The sequence below is a fragment of the Vidua macroura genome, chromosome 6 (assembly GCF_024509145.1).
Source record: "Vidua macroura isolate BioBank_ID:100142 chromosome 6, ASM2450914v1, whole genome shotgun sequence".
Classification (NCBI taxonomy): domain Eukaryota; kingdom Metazoa; phylum Chordata; class Aves; order Passeriformes; family Viduidae; genus Vidua; species Vidua macroura.
In genome coordinates this window covers 59,078,324-59,086,839 of record NC_071576.1, presented here as the reverse complement: position 1 = coordinate 59,086,839, position 8,516 = coordinate 59,078,324, and positions in this window count along the sequence as shown.

The following is an 8,516-nucleotide window of genomic DNA, read 5'->3' as shown; positions in this document are numbered from 1 at the left end:
TTTGCTGTTAGTATAGGAAATAGATTTCTTTCAATATTGTTACTTCTTTGCAATGAATTGTGCTGGCTGTTTAAAGTTAGATGCATACCCATTTACCTCTCACTGTGATTTAAACCAGGCTTCTTAATTGGGCCTGTTGGATGTAAGCACATCTTCCAGAGGTCTCCACATAGGCAGGAACAAGTTCCAGATAATCTGGACTGAATCCAAATCCTTTCCTGAGACTTAAGTCTTCAGCATAGCGTTCTTTTCTATGCAGATGTTAAAGGAAGAGGGCTCCTGGGGTTTTGGGGGTGGCTGGTTACTAATGTAGTGTGCATCCATGGAATGCAGGGGTGCATGAATCAGCAGGGTCTCAATGCCAGACTCAGGGATATAATCATAGGCTGGCTACTGTAGTATTTACCACAGTGCTTTACCTATGGAATTAATCTACGCCATTCCTTGTGCTGGAAATGTGTGCCTTTGCATAGGTGCTGGCTTTGTATTCCTTATGGGAACAAAAGATTTATGTTAAGCAGCCCAGACCAATTTTAAATTCTTACAGGCACATCGAGCTGTGCTTTTGATACCACCAGCAATGCAAATGCTTACAGGAAACCAAATTCCAGACTTGCTGATGGGAATGCTCTTTACTAGGATTAGAGTCAACTGTAAACGTTTTGATGTTCTAGGTTTGTTTCTGCCTACAAGAAAACTTGCGTACACAATAAAACTCCCCTCCTGCTCTGCATCCCAGATCTGGGCTGTTTGGCAGATTTGTCCTTTTTAAGTCTAGGAGAGTTTCTCAAATGGGGAAGATGCAAGCCTCAGACCATCAGAGGCTTCTTGTCCCTACTGCCCAAGAAGTTATAAACAAAGATAATCAAAGCAGTTGTATTTGTCTTTTAGCGTTTTTATCTCTTCTGACCTCTGAATTCTAAGAAAAATGATGATAACATACTTTTCTAACTGCAAATGTTCTGCTAATACCCTGATCATTCTTCAGTCTGTTCCTCCTTGTTTTTATGGCTACTCCCTCAGCCTCTTCTTTCAGGGACAGGCTGAAACTGTAGTTTGTCTTGTGTTAATCTGCTTTTTGTATCCTCATGCTATTTATTTTCATGTATTTTAATTTACCCAGGCTGGCACTAATGTAATACACATTTCAGGCATGAAGACGTTAATGAAGCTTTAACTGACCATCTCATGATAATATCCATGTTCTTGGCAGCCTTGGCATGGTGGACTTTTATCATCTTTGATTGCCACATTTCCATATAGTCAAAGTAGATTTAACAGGATCTTTAGGGGAGTCCTTTTATATGGTCCATGGCTGTAACAGCACTTTCATACTGCCTCTTGAAAAATGAAAGGGCAGCTTTACATGAACAGGTAATGAAACCAAGAATTCCTATGTTGAAATGAACAAAAATAACGTTCATACAAAGGTATTTTGAAGATGCTTTTGTCATTTAATTTTTGGAAATAAATTTGTGGCATAAGAAGTTATTCTCAGAACCTCACTGCTAGTCTGATTCTGGCCCTTTGTCTGCTTAAACCATGGCACTACCTCAGGATGAAATATTTAGCTGTTTTTTTTCTTTTTAATTGAGGAAGGGGGAAAACTGAAAGCACTAAGAATTAAAGTGGACATGCAATTTTTAAAAAAATCTTTAATCAAACTGATTATGGAGATTTCAGAGTAGTTACTAGTGCTGCTCTATTTAAAATCCATCATATGACTGAGAATGGTGCCACTCAGTTCACTTGGATTGCTTAATGCCTTTTTTCTGGGCACTGTTGTGTTGTAAAACAGTAGTTAGGTAAGGTGTTGTTTCAACCAGAGTTAGTTTGGTACTAGTATGCAGTGTGAAGAAATCTGGTTAAAACTGTAATAGCTGGGGGATTTTCACAGGCAGAGCTAAAGGGAGAGGTATGAAATACAAACCCAAGGCACTTTCTTTTGCAGTACTCACCTCATCAGTCTAAAGCCTTGAGGCTTGAGTGTGAGAAGTTTGATTTTGAATACAAGGTTATGTTTGGTCCTGTTGTTCCCTTGACGATTTGCTTCAGTACATTGCAGCAGTCTGTAATTTATTGTTTAGGTACATGAGCTGTTCGGTGTATCTGAGTGTTGCTGCAGCTTTGAATCTTGGAAATAGCTGAGGTTTACGATTTGGAATATCCGCTTACATTTCATTAGCAATTTTGCATTTTCTTATATTTCTAAAAGGGAAGTCCCTTTACCTATTTGCATTATTTATTAGCAAACAGATCTAAGTCCACACTGTCACAGCTGAAGTAGTTGAGCTTAGAGTTTTGTATCAAGTATACAAATCCTGAGATTATTAGTGATGAGTGCTGCTATTTTGAACCCAGAGAAGGAAATTTCTTGTTTTCAAAACTGAGAGTTTTGAACTCACGCAGTCTCTTCTGCTGTAAACTGGATATATCTGTACATTAGAAGAAGTTGAATATTAGAGTCCTTTTGTGAAATGTTAATTGCAGCTTGATGTTTTTTCTTCTTTGAATTTATAACATGCCTTAATTTCATTTAAAAAACCAGCAACTTTAGGTTTTCTTGAGAGCACCATTAGACCTTCCTCTATCACTATTTTAAGAGGTTTGATGTGAACAGATTCACATTTCTTAGGGTCTGCAGGGAGACCATTTTTAATTTAATAGTATGCTCTAACAGCATATTAGCTATGTTTCCTTGTGCTCAGTGATCATATAGTCAGAAAGCACGTGAAAAGAATATGGAAATTTTAAGTGTGGGAACACATGACCCATGACATAGATGCATGTGAACATTAGTCTTTACCATGCATGATGCAATTTGTGACACTTCAAATTTTGCAAATTACCGTATATGCTAGTTTCTTTTCACAATAATTTCAAGACTTCTCTCTTTTCCTAAGCTCTTCCAGTTAAACCTGGAAGAAGGAACTAAACTTGCTTAAGTTATGTAAATTTGAAGGTTAACGTGATGGTAAAGAATTTCCCAGAAATGGACATGGCAAGGTGAAAGACAAATCCAAAAGGTTTGGAAAATAATGAGAGACAAAGTGAGAAAAAGAGAAAATGAAATGTGATCTCTACAAATGAAATCTGTGTGCCTGGGAAAATGCATGGATAGCCATGACGCTGATCATAGAAGGAATAAGCATCTTCCAAAGAATAAGTAGGAAACCGTCCAGATGCTTTTTTGTATTGTTTTTATACCCAAAGACATTCTGGGAAGAACCAAAACATTTGCCCAGGTGCTTTTATAGGACAGAAGGCAAAAGCAATAAAGCTACTTCCTGATACTGCACTAGACAGTGATAACTGAGAAAGCTTGATTTAAACAATTATAAAACCACTAAAACATTAATATCGAGTGAAAAAAAATCAATCTCTGTGTCCTTTCTATCTCACAGTAGTCTTGTTGCTGAAAAGCTGAGCCTAATGCATGGGACACAGAGGCAGCTCTAGGTGTGGGACACCTTGCAGCCAGGAGCTCTGTGGCTCTGCTGGGAGCTGTTTTGGTGGTGGAGTTAGAGCGAGGTTTGAGGAGAACAGGAAATGGCATAAGGACGGCTCTGTTGGTTGTTTACTGGCAGCCAGTGGCACTGGAATAAACAGCTGTGCAGCAGCACAGTGTCTCTTTTGTCATCCAGCCTGACAGGACTGGGAATGGAAACTTGGAGCTCAGGCCCTGCGTTCAGCGAGGGAAGCCTCTGGGATAAGGGAGCTTGTCACAGACCCTTGGAAACTGGGTAATATTTGGTGGTTTTGATCAGAGACCAGAGCTTTTTAAATCCAGAAGCTGGTTTTGCCAGTATTGCTCCGTAAGCTAACTTTAATAGACACACATAGAAGTTGAAAGCCTTGCCCGCTGCCCTTACCTCTCCCTTCCCCGATGGTGTAGAGGTATGTTACAGTTTTCTTAAGGTTCTTTGAACAGAGAAATGTGTGGTGAAGAGAGTCAGGTTTCTCACTGCAGCCTGACAGTGAGATGGGGAAGAGAAATTCCTCAGCAAGAGAGTGAGCAATGCAAACAGAGACCATTCACAGTCCTTCAGCCTCAGCCACCTCCTCATTAAGTAGGGAAATACCTGCAGACTGACTCAGCGAGCAGACCTCAGTTTGCCTTGCAGAATTAGAAGAAGTGATGATAATGAGTGCTTTCCTCACTAGAAGTTACTGGTGACATTTTCACGTATTTTCTAAGCATATGTTAAATATTTGGACCAATTACACATCTTGCTGCAGGTGTAGTATTTTCACAGGAAAGGGAAAATAGTGATTTCACCAAGTAATAAATATTTAATATTATGATCAGATCCTGCTACATTAATCTTGTTTCTTTACAGTCAAAGATGATTCAGATGCTGAGTTTTCCAGAACACGGGACATGAATCCAGTGCCAGAAAACAGGATAAAAAAACCCCAAACCCACCAGGAATTTAATAAGACTAAAACATCTTTGTGTTCCACTGCTGAGCAAACTACAAGGAATGTATTTACATGGATTCACTGGCAGTTGTTAGGGCTGATTTATTTCAGTATAGTAGAATGTAGTGAGTGGATTGTAAAGAAGTGTGCCCTTATATTGAAATTATTACACCTCTAGCAAAGATAAAGAATGTTTGATTTATCTTACTGAGGTCTGTGTTCTCCCCAAGCCTTCTGCACAATAACATGCAGAGACCTCTGTGCTCCATTGTGGCTCTATTGCCAGTTAGGATGTCTTATAAGAATATACTTTTTTCTAGTTTCTCAACTGGGAATAGTTTAATTAGGTTCTAGCTGAATAACTCAAGCTCAACAACCATGTATGTTTCAATGTTAATGTTAGGTTCTGTAACTGGAAAGAAAGGTCAGCTAAACAGGGAAGGATTTTGTCAGCATTACAGAAAAACCCTTGTGCTGTTCTCTTCTGATACTGTAGGAATTGTCCTTGGTACCATGTGATGTGTTCATCCTGGGCATCTGTGAAGTCCTACAATAACTCACTGTGGGCTATATTTAGGCTGTTTTAAAAATGTATTTATTTTCAAGGAACACCTAGCAAATCTCTGCTTGTGCAGTTGGTTTGTTGGGAAACGAGAAAAAGAGAGGCAGAAGGTTGAACTGAATGTTGGATTTGGGTCTATCAAATTGAAAGGAGTTCAGAGTGTGTCAAAGAAATGCTGTGTGTTCTGGCTATTAACAAAAATACTAGTCCAAAAATAATGTAAGTATTAGGAAAATATTTTACTTGTCTTGTTAATCTTTTATGGCAAATTAGTTTCTTATTCATCAAAAGAATTCCTACTTGGTTTTGATTTAAATAATGCAGATATTTAAATAAAGTTCTTTAGTGCTGCTTATATATTTTCTAGAAAGCCCTATATTAATGTAAAATTCAGTGTTGCATTTGTATGCAGGGATCCTTCTCCTTCATCTAGCAATCTGCACCACTGATATATTCTTTTTTAAACCTTCAGATGTAACCTCCTTAAATATTTAAGGCATAGCTCCAACAGAACAGTGGTAGGCTGCTCTTAACCTTGCCCTGTCTTTTCTAGGTCTTAGTGAAATACTTAAAGGGCTTTACTTTTCACAGAAGAACTTGTTATTCTAGAAAACACAAGAAGACCTCAGCACCACTGCTTTGCTCTTCGGACTTTCTGCTGGATGGGTTACACTTTTTGAAGGTTTCCTGCTGTTATAGAGAAGTTCTGCAGGTCATATCCTGCATTCCCCAAAATTCCAAGTAATTTGGGATTCCTTTTTCCTTTACTTCTGCGGTGAAAGGTTTCATTAATTTTTGCCTCCTCTGTGATTATTTCACAGTGTGTATTGCTGTGTGTTTATTTGCTGTGCAGAAATAATTACTACAGCCAGGAATGATAACCAAAGAAGAAATTAATAAAGAGGAAGTCATTTAATATCCAGTACAAGCTTAAGTATGATGAATAGTTCAGGTGAAGATAATTTAGTCTAGAAATTAATGTTTTTGAGCAGCCTAGTGGTTAAAAAAGTTGTCTTTCTTTGGTAACTTCTCTTTGTATTTTGTTTTCTTTAATGTCTGTTGCTTTTCTTAAATCTCATTTTGGACAATAATATTCTTTGAAGTAGTGATATTGGTTGTGTGAAGCGTTGACAATTGTGGACATTATAAAGGAAAATATCCCTCTTAAAGCCTCCATTTAGGTAAGTAGTCATTCTTTAATTGATGTTTGCAATACATTAAACTATACCTGCAAGTTGAAGCACTTAGTATTTTGGTTTAATTTTTTGAGGGAGGGCCAACTGTAGCTTGAATAGGTCTGAATCCTTAACTGTTGATTCAGGAAATAATCTTTCTTTCCAGAAACTGTCCTGGAAATTTTTAGAATTCTGCATCCTGTACCATACTTGTATAAACAGCTAAAACCAGTTTCATCACATATAATGCACCAGATAATAAATGCATAGAAAGTTTTTACCACAGTATTCTCAAGATGTACTCTGTGAATCAGAGGGAACAAGATGTCTCCTACTGAGTCACGGTTTGGCTGAGCAGGGAGCTATATCTTAACTTACATGGATATTTTAAGTTGCTGAATTGCATTACTGAAAAATGCTTAGAAACATTCTCATTCTAATTTTTTTTTTTGTTTTTGTAAGACATCCTCCAGTTTGAAAAAGTGATCTTTCATTTTGCTGACAGAACTTTTGCTTTAAGAAGTCCATTTAGAATACGAGACCCAGGCAGTTAAAATCTGAATATTCATGATGGTGGCCGATACTGATAATGATCATCTCCCTGCAGATATGTTGGATACCTGGCTCAGCTTAGCTGGAGATACTTTTCTAGGTCTTCCCCACGAACATGTAACCATGGCTGACACTCCTTCAAAAGAAGAAAGGCAAAAAAGGCTTTAAAGAAAAAAAAAAAAAAAAAAACCAAAACCAAAAAAGCCGGAAGTAGAATTTTGTAACTCTGGATGTACCTTAGTCTTTTCAGCTCCTTTGCACTTCAAGTAGAGTTGTGAATGTTCACTGCTTGCCAAGAAAAGGTTTTTCTGACATGAGAATTCTTGTAGGAAGCTCAAATCAGCTCAGGGGAGCTCAGGGATTCAGACCTCTTAGTTCTCGTTCTGGTTCCCAAACTTCTGGAATTGTTTGGAGCAGAATTTGTGTTGTCCAGGTTGTCAGAGCTGTTCCTGGGTCCTGTAGGAGGCTGCTGGGTGTGCCTGACTGGGTACCCAGGGTCACTGAGTCCCCACTGGGCATTTACTGGCTCTGGAGATGTCCTTGCTTGGTCTGCTGGATGGGCTTTTTTTTTTTTTTTTTTTTTTTTTTTTAGTAGGTTCAAAACAGCACAGTAAGTTCAGGTGTGTAGGAGAGGTGAAATACCTGAGGGCAGACTAATATTCTGAGGTGAGATACAGAGATAAATCACATTAAAAACAAAGCCCCTTAGCTTTGAAGGGACACTTGAATGCTGGCAGCCAGAGCTGCTTTCCAAGTGAAATAGGTACATCTCCTGAGTCCATTTATCAGAGAGTTCTCAGACTCCAGCAAATTAAAAAGTTCAAATTTTCAGCTGGGTAACCAGAACCAGGAAATACGAGCGGGTTTTCCTTGTAAATGTGGGTCACATCATCCTTTCCCCTTACCTGCTCCTCTCTCAGGCCAGAAACATTCGTATTTGCAGGAATTAACATGGGCATGTGGAGCATCAAAGGATTCAGAGGCTGTTGCCCACAAGTCCACAACAGTTTTGCAGATGGAGGAAAAGTACAACATATTCTAATCTCTGATTAACACAGTTTATTTTAGGCTGTGACTTCAGCTTAAATAATTGAATATAGAGTTTAGAGACTCCAGACTCACTAAGTATATTGAATTAAAAATAAAATTCAGGGTCATTGTTGTCATGAATAAAAGGCAACATGTTTTACAGAGGAGGCAGTCGAATATATCTCTGGATTCTGTGCACTTCCAAGTAATTACAAAGAGCAGATCTTGCTGTTAAGTCAAGCAACAAAAACATTTTATAATTATATAGGGCCAGATTGTCTGCTTTACAGTTTCCCAGTGAAGAACTGTTCTTTGGAAAGCCTAGGGTAGAACTTCCCCTCTTCTGCCAGCCCTTCTGAAGGAGCAGGCCAAGAGAAAAAGGTGTTCTTGGCTCACACCATGCATGCTGGGGTGGTGACAAGCTAATGAATACATTACACATAGTTTGCAACTGGTAAGTGCCAAAATATCTGATAATTGAGGCTGTAGTCCTTTCTTTCAGAAGATAGCAAAACATTTGTGTGAATAGCTGTGCTGTTCAAAGGCAGGGCACGGTGGTGGTTTATACTCTTTTTCCAAAGGAATAAATGAAGACCCAGAGCTGTAACAGACTGTGACAGAGCAAGAATAAAATCTAACAGCAGTGGTGGGCACTGTCTCCTCACCAGCTGCTCCAACTGCAAAATAAGAGATTCATTTCACCTGTGAGGGATTATTAAAATAACTTCTTGTAACGTAACTAATTTGCATATTGGGAGAGCAGAGAGGTCACTGCT